Raw genomic sequence first — 16,095 nt, forward strand, 5'->3', positions numbered from 1 at the left:
CACCACACTCTTCGATCTTGAAAGGAAGACGTCTTACTCTTAAAATATGACCCGTAATTCTAGACAATGAGACTCCAGCTTATAATATGCATTGTGTTGTATATTTCCTGACTTTGAAGTACAGAAAAAAGGCATTGAGAGAGGAAATGTGCAAGCATATTTTTAACTTTACACAGAAGACACAGCTTCAAGCAGTAATCAGAATTGTTTTTGCTCTCGGAATGAGCAATATCACTGTGCTGCAGAAACATTCTACTTACTACAGCAGGTTTTAGATCCAGACAATCATGGAATCAGTGACTGCCCTTTCTGTGTGACACTTTCCACTGAATACAAAAATATTATGACAAGCATTTCAGGCTGGGAATACGTGTACAAGGTAGGATTTAGAACAGTTTCCATCCCCATTTGGCAATTTGTTACTTCTAAAAGTTACATTGCTGTTTTGGCAGTGTGTAGGCTGTTGCAGTTATGAGATTTGTAACATTATTGTGCTGTAGAATTGTATCCATAAATTTAAAGGAGAAATGAAGTGTATCATGTGACCTGTTTTGCAATCTGTTAGAAGGGGTTTAGATTTTTGATTGGGACAAAGATACAAGATATTTATACTTGGAAATATTGGCAACATCCTGTGTATCATCAAAGAAGACTCTGTCCCAAAGATGATCTGTTGAAAATTGTTGAAAGGTGATGTGTTGAAAATTACCGGGTTGTACCGGGTTGTCTTTCTGTCCATTTTTTTCCAAAATAAAAGACACTTGGTCTTGAAGTGAAAGCTCATAGGCACTTCTGCCTTGATTCAAGACTATTTTTGGATATTCTCCAAATTGAAAATGGTCTAATGAATGAACAAAGTCAACAGCTTAAGATGTCCTTAAGCCACCTGCTCTTTCCAGAGAAAAAAAAAGGTGATTTTGGTCCATAGTCCTTAATGTTTGGAAAATCTGGTTCTCAACAGGTTATGGGATATCTGCAATAGGCTAATAATTGCCTCCCAAATCTTTCTGCAATTTTCTGTTTTACAGACCAAAGAGTCAGTGAAAAGGATGCCACAATGTGCTTCAAGTCTCTCTCCTCAAAGTCTTCTCATAGAATTATACATTCCTGACAGTATGAAAGCAGCCATTCAGTCCATCGAGTCCACACCAACCCTCTGAAGAGCATCCCACCCAGACTCATTCCCCCTCCTCACCCTGCTTTTCCCATGGCTAAACCATGTAGTCTGTACATCCCTGGATAACAAGGCAATTTAGCATGGCCGATCCGCCGAATCTACACATCTTTGGATTTTAGGAAGGAAACCAGAGCACCTGGAGGAAACCCACGCAGACACGGGGAGAATGTGAAAACTCCACACAGGCAGTCACCCAATTTTGGAATCAAATTGGGGTCCCTGACGCTGTGAAACAGCAGTGCTAACCTCTTATTTACCATGCCACCTCAGTATTCTCAGTACACATTCCTGGAACATTGATAAAATTTACAAATATCAGTATGCTTGGCTACCTTGTAAAAGCTGAAAAACTAGACTCCAAACACTTTCCAAAGAATCAAATCCAGGTAGATTGTAACCAGAACTAAATTGCTACCAACAGTCTACAGCTGTCAGTGAATGCATATGTATATGGGAAATCATGGGATGTTATCAATTTCTATCTTTTGTTTTCAGAGCCTTGGCTCACTGAGGTCTTTCCTCCCCTTTTGCCCTTTTCCTTGTCAAAGAAGCATAATCTATGCAGAGACTGTTGTAGTTTGTGTGTTTCTTCTTTTGGGAGTAAGGGGACATAGAATCTAAAATACAAGAGCAGGGATGTACTGTTGAGGCTGTGTAAGGTTCTGGTCAAACTGCATTTGCAATATTGTGTCAGTTTTGGGTCCTATGGTTGAGAAAGAAGGTGTTGGCCTTGGAGGCGCTCCAGAAGAAGTTTACAAGAATGATTCTGGGAATGAAAGGCATGTCATTTGAGTTGCTGTTGAGGACTCTGGGTCAGTATTTGATGGAGTTTAGGAGGATGAGGGGAGATCTCTTTGAAACTTACAGAATATTTATGTTTGACAAGATCCTCTCATGGTAGAATCATCCAGAAGATTAACATGGGATCCATGGTGACTTGGCCACGTGAATTCAAAATTGGCTCACCCATAGAAGGCAGAGGGTAGTGGCGCAAGGGTATTTTTCTGGCCAGAAGTCTGTGACTTGTGGTGTTCTGCAGCGATCCGTACTGGGACTGCTGCTGTTTATGACATTTATAAATGACTTGGATGAAAATGGGAATAGGTGGGTTTGTGAGTTTGCATGCGATACAAAGATCAGCGGAGTTGTGGATAATGTGAAGGTTGTCAAAAGATCCAACGGGATGCAGATTAGTTACAGATATGGGCAGAGAAATGGCACATGGAGTTTAATCCAGTTAAGTGTGAGGTGCTGCACTTTGGAACATCAAATGTTAAGAAAAAGTATACAGTTAATGAGAGGACCCTGAACAGCATTGGTGTTCAAGTCCATAGTTCCCTGAAAATGGCCACATGAGTAGGTAGGGTGGTAAAGAAGATATATGGCATGCTTGTCTTCATTGGTCAAGGAATTGCATACGGGAGTCAAGATGTCATGTTGCAGCTTTATAAAACTTTGGTTGGGCCACACTTAGAATATTGTGTTCAGTTCTAGTTGCTACATTACAGGAAGAGTGTGGAGCCTTTGGAGAGGGTGCAGAGGAGGTTTATCAGGATGCTACTGGGATTAGAGGGTATGAACTATAAGGTGAGGCTAGAAAAACTCAGGTTGTTTTCTCTGGAGCTGCGGAGGCTGAAGGGAGACTAGATAGAAGTCTATAAAATTATGAGATGCATAGATATGGTCGATGGTCAGAATCTTCTTCCCAGAGTTGAAATGTCCAAAAGTAGGGAGCATGTATTTAAGGTGAGAGGGGAAAAGTTCAAAGGAGATGTGAGGACAAGTTTTTATACAGAGAATGTAAGGGGTCTGGAATGTGCTGCCAATGGTGATGGTGGAGGCATATACGACAGAGGTGATTAAGGGACTTTTAGATCAGCACATGAATATGCAAGGAATGGAGGGATATGAACCAAGGGCAGGCCTAAGGGATTAGTTTAATTTGGTGTCATGGTTTGGCACAACATAGTGGTTATGGTGGGGCATTTTAACTTTCCAAACATAGACTGAGTCTGTCATAGTGTTAACAGTCTGAATGGAGAGAAATTTGTTAAGTGTGTACAAAATAATTTTGTGATTCAGTGTGTAGATGTACCAACTAGAGAAGTGCAACCCCAGGGCATCAATGTGGACTTCAACAGTTTCCTCATTTCCCCTTCCCCCACCTCACCCTAGTTCCAAACTTCCAGCTCAGCACTGTCCCCATGACTTGTCCTACCTGCCTATCTTCTTTTCCACCTATCCACTCCAACCTCTCCTCCTTGACCTTTATCCCCTCCCCCACTTACCTATTGTACTCCATGCTATTTTCTTCCCACCCCCACCCTCCTCTAGCTTATCTCTCCACGCTTCAGGCTCTCTGCCTTTATTCCTGATGAAGGGCTTTTGCCCGAAACGTCGATTTTGCTGCTCCTTGGATGCTGCCTGAACTGCTGTGCTCTTCCAACACCACTAATCCAGAATCTGGTTTCCAGCATCTGCAGTCATTGCTTTTACCAAGGTGCTAAACTTGACCTACTCTTGGGAAAAAGGCAGGGCAAGTGACTGAGGTGTCAGTGATGAGGCACTTTGGGGCCCATGACCATAAATGTAATAGTTTTAGTATAGTGATGGAAAAGGATAGATCGGATCTAATATTGCAGGAAAGCCAATTGTGGCAGCATTAGACAAGAACTTTCAAAAGCTGATTGGGGGCAGATGTTCGCAGGTAAAGGAACACTTGGAAAATGGGAAGCCTTCAAAAATAAGATAATGAGATTCCAGAGACAGTATGTTGCTGTCAGGGTGAAGGGAAAGGCTGGCAGATAGAGGGAACACTGGATGACTTGTAGAGAAATCAAGGGTTTGGTCAAGAAAAAAAGAAAGCAGATATCAGGCATAGATAGCAGGGATTGAGTGAATCCTGAGAAGCTTATAAAGGCAGTAGGAGTATACTTAAGTGGAAAATCAGGAGGGCAAAAAGGGGACGTGAGAAAGCTTTGGCAAATAGGGTTAAGGACAATCCAAAGTGACTCTACTAAAGAATGAAGGACAAAAGAGCAACAAGGGAGAGATAGGACCGCTTAAGGATTAGCAAATTCACCTATAGGTGCAACCATAGGAGATGGGTGAGATATGAATTGAGTATTTTGCACCAGTGTTTACTGTGAAGAAGGACATGGAAGATAGAGAGTATGGGGAAATAAATAGCAGCATCCTGAAAATCGACCAGATTACAGAGGAGGAGGTGCTGGTTGTCCTACTTGATGTCCTAAAATGTATAAAGCTGACTAAATTCCCAGGACCTGATCAGGTGTACCCTAGAACTTGACAGGAAGCTAGGGAATTCCAGCTCAGGATTGCTGGGCCCCTGGCTGAAATATTTGTATCATTGATAACTACAGGTAAGGTGCTGAAAGATTAGGGTTTGGCTAATGTGGGGCCATTATTTAAGTAAGGTAGTAAGGAAAAGCCAGAACACTTAACCAGTTTCCTCATTTCCCCTCCCTCCACCTTACCCCAGTTCCAACCTTCCAGCTCAGCACTGTCCTCATGACCTGTCCTACCTGCCTATCTCCCTTCCCACCTATCCACTCCAACCTCCTCTCTGACCTATCACCTCCATCCCCACCCCCATTCACCTATTGTACTTTTTGCTACATTCTCCCCAGCTCCCCCACCCTTACCTCTCCACCCTGGAGGCTCCCTGCCTCCATTCCTGATCAAGGGCTATTGCCCGAAACTTCGATTTTCCTGCTCCTCGGATGCTGCCTGACCTGCTGTGCTTTTCCAGCACCAGTCTAATCGAAACTCTGGTTTCCAGCATCGGCAGTTCTCACTTTTGCCTTGGAAAAGCCAGAGAATTATAGCGCAGTGAGCCTGAAATAACCACTGGCAAGTTGTTGGAAGGAATCCTGAGGGTCAGAATTTACATATATTTGGAAGGGCAAGGACTGATTAGGGATAGTCAAGATGTGTATGGGAAATCATGTCTCACAAAATTGATTGAGTTTTTTGAATAAGTAATAAAGAGGATCGATGAGAGCAGAGTGGTGGACGTGATCTATGTAGACTTCAGTAAGGCGCTTGACGAGGTTCCCCATGGGTAATTGGTGAGCAAGGTTAGATCTCATGGAATACAGGGAGACGTAGCCATTTGGTAAAGACCTGGCTTGAAGACAGAAGACAGAAGCTGGTGGTGGATGGTTGCTTTTCAGACTGGAGGCCTGTGACCAGCAGTGTGCCACAAGAATCAATGCTAGGTCCACTGTTTTTCATTATTTATATAAATGATTTGAATGTGAATATAGGAGGTATGGTTAGTGAGTTTGCAGATGACACCAAAGTTGGTGGTGTAGTGGACAGCGAAGGTTACCTCAGAGTACAATGGAATATTGATCGGATTGGCCAATTGGCTGAGGAGGAACAGATGGAGTTTAATTTGAGTTGTTGCATTTTCAAAAGCCAAATCGGGCAGGAACTATATACTTAATGATAAGGTCCAGGTGAGTGTGGCTGAACAAAGAGACCTTGAAGTGCAGGTTCGTAGTCCCTTGAAAGTCCCAGATTGACAGGATAATGAAGAAGGCATTTGGCATGCTTACCTTTATTGGTCAGAGCATTGAGTATAGAATTGGGTGATCATGTTGGGGCTGTACAGGACATTGATTAGGCGACTTTTGGAATACAGCAATTCTGGTCTCCCTGGAATAGGAAAGATTGTTGTGAAACTTGAGTGGGTTCAGCAACTATTTACAAGGATGTTGCCAGGGTTGGAGGGTTTGAGCTGTAGGGAGAGGTTGAATAGGCTGGGACTACTTTATTTGACGTATCGGAGCTGAGGGGTGACCTTATAGAAGTTTGTAAAATCATGAGGGGCATTGATAGGGTGAATAGCCAATTTCTTTTCCCCAGGAAGGGGGGAGTCCAAAAATAGAAGGCATAGGTTTAAAGTGAAAGGAGTAAGATTTAATAGGGACCTCAGGGGCAACATTTTCATGCAGAGGATAGTGCATGCATGCAACGAAATACCAGAGGAAGTGGTGGGGGCTGATACAATTGCGACGTTTAAAAGACATCTGGATGGCTATGTGAATAGGAAGGGCTTAGAGGGATATGGGTCAAATGCTGCTAAACGGGACTAAATTTATTTAGGATATCTAGTCGGCATAGACGAGTTGGAGTGAAGGGTCTGTTTCCATGTTGTCCAGCTCTATGACTCTATGATTCTGGGAAAATTAAAAGAATTTTAATTCAACAATGTTAAATTAATGGTGATATTTTAGTCATTTGTTACAGCAAAAATGTAAGAAGTTGTAATGTCATTCTTTCAACTCTTGAAGTTACCCGTCTCTACATAGATTGCAGCAGAGCAAAACAGGGGAAATTAGAGCAAATAGACCATTAAAAAACCATCCACCCCTGAGCAAGAAGGAGGAAGTAGCTTGCATTTATATAACACTATATCATGTCTAACTGTTGCCATGACATTGACCGCCTCAACCTGCCCATCCCTCTCACCCACTCCAACCTCACCCTCATAAAGTACAGCCCTCCACTCCCTCTGCTCCAAGCCCAACCTCACCATTAAACCACCGGACAAGGGTTGTTGGGTGGGGGGAGGGGGCAAGTGTGTGCACAGTAGTAGTTTGGCAGACTGACCACGACACCACAGAAGCCAGGCGCTAACTTACCACCTGCTGACGCCCCCTCAACCACGACTGCAACTCCCATCACCAAACTATCATCTCCCAGACCATCCATCACCAAGGTTCACAAACCTGACTGCACCAGTCGAGCCACCAGCTCCTCCTGCTCCTGACCCACCAAACTTATCTCCTCATATCTTGACACCATCCCTTGATCCAGGAACTGCCCACATCCATTCGGGACACCACCCACACCCTCCACCTCCTCCATGACTTTTGTTTCCCCAGTCCCCAATGCCTCATCTTCACCATGGACATCCAGTCCCAATACATGTCCATCTGCCATGGCAAAGGCCTCCAAGCCCTCCATTTCTTCCTCTCCTGCCGATCCAACTTGTACCCCTCCACTGACAGACGCATTTCATTGGATGAACTGGTCCTCATCCTCAACTATTTCTCCTTCAAGTCCACCCACTTCCTTCAGATCAAAGGGGTAGCCATGTGTATCCACATAGGCCCCAGCTATGCCTGCTTCATCATTGGGTACGTGGAACACTCCATTTTCTGCAGCTACACTGGCACCATTCCACATCTTTCTTCCGCTGCATTGATGGTTGTATCAGTGCCACCTCAGAGGTTGCCACCTCTCCCACGCAGATGTTGAACAATTCGTCAATTTCACGAACGCCTTCCACCCTGACCTCAAGTTAACTTGGACCATCTCAGACACCTCTTCCCTCTTCTGGACCTCTCCATCTCCATCTCCAATGACTGACTTTATACAGACATCTACTTCAAACTCATTGACTCCTACAGCTACCTGGACTACACCTCGCCACTCCTCCTCCTGTAAAAATACTATTCCTTACTCACAATTCCTCTGCCTCCACCATATCTGCTCCCAGAAGGAGCAATTCCACTCCAGGACATCCCAGATGGCCTCCTATTTCAAGGGACTCAATATCCCCTCTTATGTGGTCACAATGCCCTCCAGCTCATCTCCTCCACTTCCTGCATATCCATCCTTGAAGCACGCCCCTCCAACCAAAACAAGGATAAAAACTTCCTCATCCTGACATTCCACCCCACTAATCTCCAGATGCAATGCACTATTCTCCACCATTTCTGCCACCTACAATCAGAGCCCACCACCAGAGATATATTTCCCTCCCCACCCCTACCAGCATTCCACAGAGACCACTCACTCCGCGACTCCCTCATTAGCTTCACATTCCCCACCAATCCACCCTTCATTCTTGGTAGCTTCCCTCGCCACCATAAGAATGTAAAACCTGTGCCCACACCTCCCCCCTCACCTCCGTCCAAGGCCCAAAGGGATCCTTCCACATCCAGCAGAGATTTTCCTGTATATCCAAACACCTCATCTCCTGTGTCCGTTGCTCTCGATGTGATCTCCTCTCCATCAGGGAGGCAGGATGCCAACTTGTGGAACATTTCAGGGACTATCTCTGAGACGCAAGCACGAAACAGCCCTGTGTCCAAATACTTCAACTCCCCCTCCCAATCCGCCAAGGACATGCAAATCCTGGGCCTCCTTCACTGCCAAATCCAAGCCACCTGATCTCTGGAGGAAGAACGCCTAATCTTCCATCTTGGGACCCTCCAACCACGGTATCAATATCGACTTCACCAGTTTCCCCATTTCCCCTGCCCCTCATCATCCCCGATACAACCCTCCAACTCAGCACTGCTATCTTGAATTTTCCTATCTGTCATCTTTCTTCCCATCTATCTGCTCCACTTCCCCTCTGACCTATCACCATCATAAGACCATAAGACCATAAGACATAGGAGCGGAAGTAAGGCCATTCAGCCCATCGAGTCCACTCCGCCATTCAATTATGGCTGATGGGTATTTCATCACCACTTTCCCGCATTCTCCCCGTAGCCATTAATTCCTTGTGACATCAAGAATTTATCAATCTCTGCCTTGAAGACATTTAGCGTCCCGGCATCCACTGCACTCTGCGGCAATGAATTCCACAGGCCCACCGCTCTCTGGCTGAAGAAATGTCTCCGCATTTCTGTTTTGAATTTACCACCTCTAATTTTAAGGCTGTGTCCACGGGTCCTAGTCTCCTCACCTAACGGAAACAACTTCCTAGCGTCCACCCTTTCCAAGCCACGTATTATCTTGTAAGTTTCTATTAGATCTCCCCTTAATCTTCTAAACTCCAATGAATACAATCCCAGGATCCTCAGCCATTCCTTGTATGTTAGACCTACCATTCCAGGGATCATCTGTGTGAATCTCCGCTGGACCCGCCCCAGTGCCAATATATCCCTCCTGAGGTGTGGGGCCCAAAACTGGATACAGTACTCCAAATGGGGCCTAACCAGAGCTTTATAAAGTCTCAGTAGCACAACGGTGCTTTTATATTCCAACCCTCTTGAGATAAATGACAACATTGCATTCACTTTCTTAATCACGGACTCAACCTGCATGATTACCTTCAGAGAATCCTCAACTAGCACTCCCAGATCCCTTTGTACTTTGGGTTTATGAATTTTCTCACTGTTAGAAAGTATTCTAATGGTGAGAATTCTTTTTTCCAAAGTGCAAGACCTCGCATTTGCTCACATTGAATTCCATCAGCCATTTCCTGGACAACTCTCCCAAACTGTCTAGATCCTTCTGCAGCCTCCCCACTTCCTCAGTACTACCTGCCTGTCCACCTAACTGCGTATCTTTGGCAAACTTTGCTAGAATGCCCCCAGTCCCTTCATCCAGATCATTAATATATAACGTGAACAGCTGCGGCCCCAACATGGAACCCTGTGGGACACCGTTTGTCACCGGCTGCCATTCCGAAAAAGAACCTCTTATCCCAACTCTCTGCCTTCTGTCAGACAGTCAATCCTCAATCCATGCCAGTGGCTCACCTCGAACACCATGGGCCCTCACCTTACTCAGCAGCCTCCTTACTCAGGTGTGGCACCTTATCAAAGGTCTTTTGGAAGTCCAGATAGACCACATCCACTGGGTTTCCCTGGTCTAACCTACTTGTCACCTCGTCAAAGAACTCCAACAGGTTTGTCAGGCATGACCTCCCCTTACTAAATCCATGTTGACTTGTTCTAATCCGACCCTGCTCTTCCAAGAATTTAGAAACCTCATCCTTAACGATGGATTCTAGAATTTTACCAATAACCGAGGTTAGGCTAATTGGCCTATAATTTTCTTTCTTTTGTCTTGATCCTTTCTTGAACAAGGGGGTTACAACAGCGGTCTTCCATTCGTCTGGGACTTTCCCTGACTCCAGTGACTTTTGAAAGATCTCAACCAACGCCTCCGCTATTTCCTCAGCCACCTCCCTCAGAACTCTAGGATGTAGCCCATCAGGGCCAGGAGATTTGTCAATTTTAAGACCTCTTAGCTTTTCTAGCACTATCTCTTTTGTAATGGTAGCCATACTCAACTCAGCCCCCTGACTCCCTTTAATTGTTGGGATACTACTCATAACTACTCATGTCTTCCACTGCGAAGACTGACACAAAGTACTTATTAAGTTCTCCAGCTATTTCCTTATCTCCCATCACTAGGCTTCCAGCATCAGTTTGAAGTGGCCCAATGTCTACTTTTGCCTGTCGTTTGTTTCTTATGTATTGAAAGAAACTTTTACTATCATTTCTAATATTACTGGCTAGCCTACCTTCATATTTGATCCTCTCCTTTCTTATTTCTCTCGTTGTTATCCTCTGTTTATTTTTGTAGCCTTCCCAATCTTCTGATTTCCCAGTGCTCTTGGCCATTTTATAGGATCTCTCTTTTTCTTTGATACATTTCCTGACTTCCTTTGTCAGCCATGGCTATCTAATCCCTCCCCGGATCATCTTTCTTTTCTTGGGGATGAACCTCTGTACTGTGTCCTCAATTATACCCACAATGCATCTTTGAAGTGCAGTCACTCATATGCTATGGAATTGCAGTAACCAATTTGCAGACAGCATATTCCCACTGTCATTTTTGCTCTACTGTCTTCCCTGCTAGGCTCTGCTTCCAGTCGATTTTCGTCAGTTCCTCTCTCATGCCCTCATAATTACCTTTGTTTAACTGTAACACCATTACATCCGATTTTGCCTTCTCTCTTTCAACCTGCAGACTGGACTCTACCATATAATGATCGCTGCTTCCTAAGTGTTCCCTCATTTTAAGATCTTTTATAAAGTCTGGTTCATTACATAGCACTAGGTCCAAAATAGCCTGCTCCCTTGTGGGCTCCATGACAAGCTGTTCCAAAAAGCCATCCTGTAAGTATTCCAAGAATTCCTTTTCTTTGGATCCACTGGCAGCATTATTTACCCAGTCCACCTGCATATTGAAGTCCCCCATGATCAACGTGACCTTGCCTTTCTGACATGCTTTTTCTATTTCCCGGTACATGTTGCACCTCTGGTCCTGACCACTGTTAGGAGGTCTGTACATAACTCCTATTACTCCCATTACTCCCCACCTCCATCTACCTATTGCTTTCCCAGCTACCTTCCCCAGCCCATTCCCCACCTCCTATTTATCTCTCACCCCCCTTTCTCCCCAACATTCCTGATGAAGACTTATGCCCAAAACATCAACTCTCCTGCTCCTCGGATGCTGCCTGACCAGCTGTGCTTTTAAGCAAAACATTTTGGGCTCTAGTCTCCAGCATCTACAGTTCTCACTTTCCCTCCATGTGTTTATAGCTGGTTATGTTGGAGAGGTTATTAATGTAGTTGACGGAAGATTGTCAGTCAGAACACTAGGATGGGACCCTCCTCTCATTCATCAAAGTGCATCAGCATCAAATTCACATCCCCTTCAGCATGTTTGATATCTTGCAGTCATTCATGATTTAACAGTTGCCTCAAAATCAAAAGATTGTGGTTTCAGATTGAGCTTCAGGCATGTCAATTTTATGCTGACACTTATGTGATGTTCCAGGAGTGCTGGATGTGCTGTGGTTTCCCACTGGGTTGTTAAACTGGGACCCTGTCTGAGTAATGTAAAAACAGGAGTTGCCCTTCAAGCCTGTCCAACATCTGATGACATCTGTAGCCTAACTCCATATACCTGCCTCTGGCCCATTTCCCTTCCTGATCAGATGTCTGTGAGAAAAAGCTCTTTACCATTAAAGTAAAGCAATGCTTACTTTTTATCATGCAACAAATATCAGTAACTTATACTTAACTCATTTCTGATTGTGGGAATATGCTGTCTGCAAATTGGTTACTGCAATTCCATAGCATATGAGTGACTGCACTTCAAAGATGCATTGTTAGGTCCTATTATGAAAGCCCCTTAATAAATGCAAGCCCCCTTTTAGAAGTTATGCATTCTCCTATCTGTTAATTTCCTCCCTCTCCAATCCCCTTGTATTCCCAAGTAACAACGTTATGGAAATACTTGCTTATCTTTCGGTCTGGCTGTCCAGCGTTTTGTTTCAGCATTTCCTGTTTACGTTTTCCCAACTATTGTATAACTGGCTTATGTAGCAGCCAGCATGTACTCACAAAGTTTAATCATTGCTGACAATACATGTGAATCACATCAGCCAATTTTTCTGGACAGCAAAATCCCTGTTACAGCACTGCAATTGTTCTCAGGAAGTCTGTCCTAATGATGCCGGTAAGGGCGTGAACATGACATTGAAGTATAATTGCTGAAAATGTGTTGCTGGAAAAGCGCAGCAGGTCAGGCAGCATCCAAGGAGCAGGAGAATCGACGTTTCGGGCATGAGCCCTTCTTCAAGAATGAGGAAAGTGTGTCCAGCAGGCTAAGATAAAAGGTAGGGAGGAGGGACTTGGGGGAGGGGCGTTGGAAATGTGATAGGTGGAAGGAAGTCAAGGTGAGGGTGATAGGCCGGAGTGGGGGTGGGGGCGGAGAGGTCAGGAACAAGATTGCAGGTTAGGAAGGTGGTGCTGAGTTCAAGGGATTTGACTGAGACAAGGTGGGGGGAGGGGAAATGAGGAAACTGGAGAAATCTGAGTTCATCCCTTGTGGTTGGAGGGTTCCTAGGCGGAAGATGAGGCCCTCTTCCTCCAACCGTCATGTTGCTATGGTCTGGCGATGGAGGAGTCCAAGGACCTGCATGTCCTTGGTGGAGTGGGAGGTGGAGTTGAAGTGTTGAGCCACGGGGTGGTTGGGTTGGTTGGTCCGGGTGTCCCAGAGGTGTTCTCTGAAACGTTCCGCAAGTAGGCGGCCTGTCTCCCCAATATAGAGAAGGCCACATCGAGTGCAGCGGATGCAATAAATGATGTGTGTGGAGGTGCAGGTGAATTTGTGGCGGATGTGGAAGGATCCCTTGGGGCCTTGGAAGGAAGTAAGGGGGGAGGTGTGGGCGCAAGTTTTGCATTTCTTGCGGTTGAAGGGGAAGATGCCGGGAGTGGAGATTGGGTTGGTGGGGGGTGTGGACCTGACAAGGGAGTCACGGAGGGAGTGGTCTTTTCGGAACGCTGATAGGGGAGGGGAGGGAAATATATCCCTGGTGGTGGGGTCCGTTTGGAGGTGGCAGAAATGACGGCGGATGATACGCTGTATATGGAGGTTGGTGGGGTGGTAGGTGAGGACCAGTGGGGTTCTGTCCTGGTGGCGGTTGGAGGGGCGGGGCTCAAGGGCAGAGGAGCGGGAAGTGGAGGAAATGCGGTGGAGGGCATCGTCGATCACATCTGGGGGGAAATTGAGGTCTTTGAAGAAGGAGGCCATCTGGGTTGTACAGTATTGGAACTGGTCCTCCTGGGAGCAGATGCGGCGGAGACAAAGGAATTGGGAATATGGGATGGCATTTTTACAGGGGGCAGGGTGGGAGGAGGTGTAGTCTAGGTAGCTGGGGGAGTCGGTTGGTTTATAGTAAATGTCCCTGTTGATTCGGTCGCCCAAGATAGAAATGGAAAGGTCTAGGAAGGGGAGGGAGGAGTCTGAGACGGTCCAGGTGAATTTGAGGTCGGGGAGGAAGGTGTTGGTAAAGTGGATGAACTGTTCAATCTCCTCGTGGGAGCACGAGGCAGCGCCGATACAGTCATCGATGTAGCGGAGGAAAGGGTGGAGGGTGGTGCCAGTGTAGCTGCGGAAGATGGACTGTTCCACATATCCTACGAAGAGGCAGGCATAGCTGGGGCCCATGCGGGTGCACATGGCTACTCCTTTGGTTTGGAGGAAGTGGGAGGATTGGAAAGAGAAGTTGTTCAGGGTGAGGACCAGTTCAGTCAGTCGAAGGAGGGTGTCGAAGGAAGAAGCTCTCTTCCTCCCTCTACAATGAAGAAACTCTTTTCCTCAAGTCTCCAGCATCTACAGTCCTCACTTTCTCCATTGAAGTATAATTCCCTTAGAACATAGAACATAGAACAATACAGCGCAGTACAGGCCCTTTGGCCCTCAATGTTGCGCCGATCCAAGCCCACCTAACCTACACTAGTCCACTATCCTCCATATGCCTATCCAATGCCCGCTTAAATGCCCATAAAGAGGGAGAGTCCACCACTGCTACTGGCAGGGCATTCCATGAACTCACGACTCGCTGAGTAAAGAACCTACCCCTAACATCTGTCCTATACCTACCACCCCTTAATTTAAAGCTATGCCCCCTTGTAATAGCTGACTCCATACGTGGAAAAAGGTTCTCACGGTTTCCACGGTCAACCCTATCTAAACCCCTAATCATCTTGTGCACGATGTACACAGTCCTTGTTACTCTTCAAATTGTGTTCTAGCAGCATTTGCACCCATCTGAGAGGGCCTTGATTAACATCGCATCCCAAAGACAGAACCTCAAGAACTGTAGCATTACTGTATTAGAATGTCAACCTGGATCTTGGGCTCATGACTCTGTTGTGAGTCATGAATCTAGGACCTTTTAACTCAAAGAACATAATGCAACTGGGGAGCCACAGCTGACAGGAATGACACCTTGAATGACCATGACGCTGTGTGCCTTTTACTCCCCTTTACCTGAAACATGAGAGAATGCTATTTTCCCTTTATCACTTGTTCACAGAATACAGGCAGCAAATGAAGCCCATCCCACCCTACTCTTGAGCAGGAGATGGAGAGCCATCAGATTAGCTTGTATCACTGCCACTGAATTCACCACAAAGATGAAATGGAGAACTGTGAGTCCGCAACATGTGATGGAAGTTTTGTAAAGTTATCGCAATAGTTCCTCTCAATTAACCTTCTCTCTGAGCTTTATTTATCACAAAGACTCATGACACCATTAGTTTTAAGTAAAGGAGGAATAATTATTTATTGCTAATGAAAAGTACTTTACAATTTCTAGGAATGGTAATCTTACAAACTCCCAAATCCATGTACTTCTTACCGGGATTATTATCCAAATCCCCTATTTTTTCATGAAGCCAGCATTTAAACCTGACAGTCCAGGGGTTGGGAGGTCATGTTGCAGCTGTACAGGACATTGGTTAGGCCACTGTTGGAATATTGTGTGCAATTCTGGTCTCCTTCCTATCAGAAAGATGTCGCGAAACTTGAAGGGTTCAGAAAAGATTTACAAGGATGTTGCCAAGGTTGGAGGATTTGAGCTACAGGGAGAGGCTGAACAGGCTGGGGCTGTTTTCCCTGGAGTGTTGGAGGCTGAGGGGTGACCTTATAGAGGTTTACAAAATTATGAGGGGCGTGGATAGGATAAATAGACAAAGTCTTTTCCCTGGGATTGGGGAGTCCAGAACTAGAGGGCATAGGTTTAGGGTGAGAGGGGAAAGATATGAAAGAGACCTAAGGGGCAACTTTTTCACACAGAGGGTGGTACGTGTATGGAATAAGCTGCCAGAGGAAGTGGTGGAGGCTGGTACAATTGCAACATTTAAAAGGCATTTGGATGGGTATATGAATAGGAAGGGTTTGAAGGGATATGGGCTGGGTGCTGGCAGGTGGGACTAGATTGGGTTGGGATATCTGGTCGGCATGGACGAGTTGGACCGAAGGGTCTGTTTCCATGCTGTACATCCCTATGACTCTGTGGCTCTAATAGGACTGGAGGTCAGATATTAGCTTATAGATTGAAAGAGAGAAAGCTGGTAAGCCACATGGCTGAATTCAGGGTATTTGAATCCCAGACTAGCAGTTCTGACTGCTAAACATGCTAAACCCATTTGAACAGCTCTACGACTGTTTGGTGATGAAAGAGCTTAAACCTTTGAAAGAGTTACTGAGTTTGGTTGGCTCCATCCTCTGGGCAGTCTCCTCGTGTTACCCTTTCAATTGGACACTCAATATGGCTCCTCACCAAGAACAGTCTTCCAAGCAACCTTCACTGCTTCAGTCACAGTTGTCTGTTCTTT

General features: G+C 45.5%; 1 long non-coding RNA gene across 1 annotated transcript in view; it reads left to right on the forward strand.

Moving 5' to 3' along the window:
* The first annotated feature begins 257 nt into the window (after nucleotides 1–257).
* The window catches only part of LOC140481806 (uncharacterized), a 78,330-nt gene continuing 62,492 nt past the window's right edge, over nucleotides 258–16,095 (forward strand). The window contains exon 1 of the long non-coding RNA XR_011961611.1: nucleotides 258–379. This is a non-coding gene — a long non-coding RNA (uncharacterized lncRNA). The remainder of the gene's footprint in view (nucleotides 380–16,095) is intronic.

This window comes from Chiloscyllium punctatum, chromosome 10 (assembly GCF_047496795.1).
Source record: "Chiloscyllium punctatum isolate Juve2018m chromosome 10, sChiPun1.3, whole genome shotgun sequence".
Taxonomy (NCBI): Eukaryota; Metazoa; Chordata; class Chondrichthyes; order Orectolobiformes; family Hemiscylliidae; genus Chiloscyllium; species Chiloscyllium punctatum.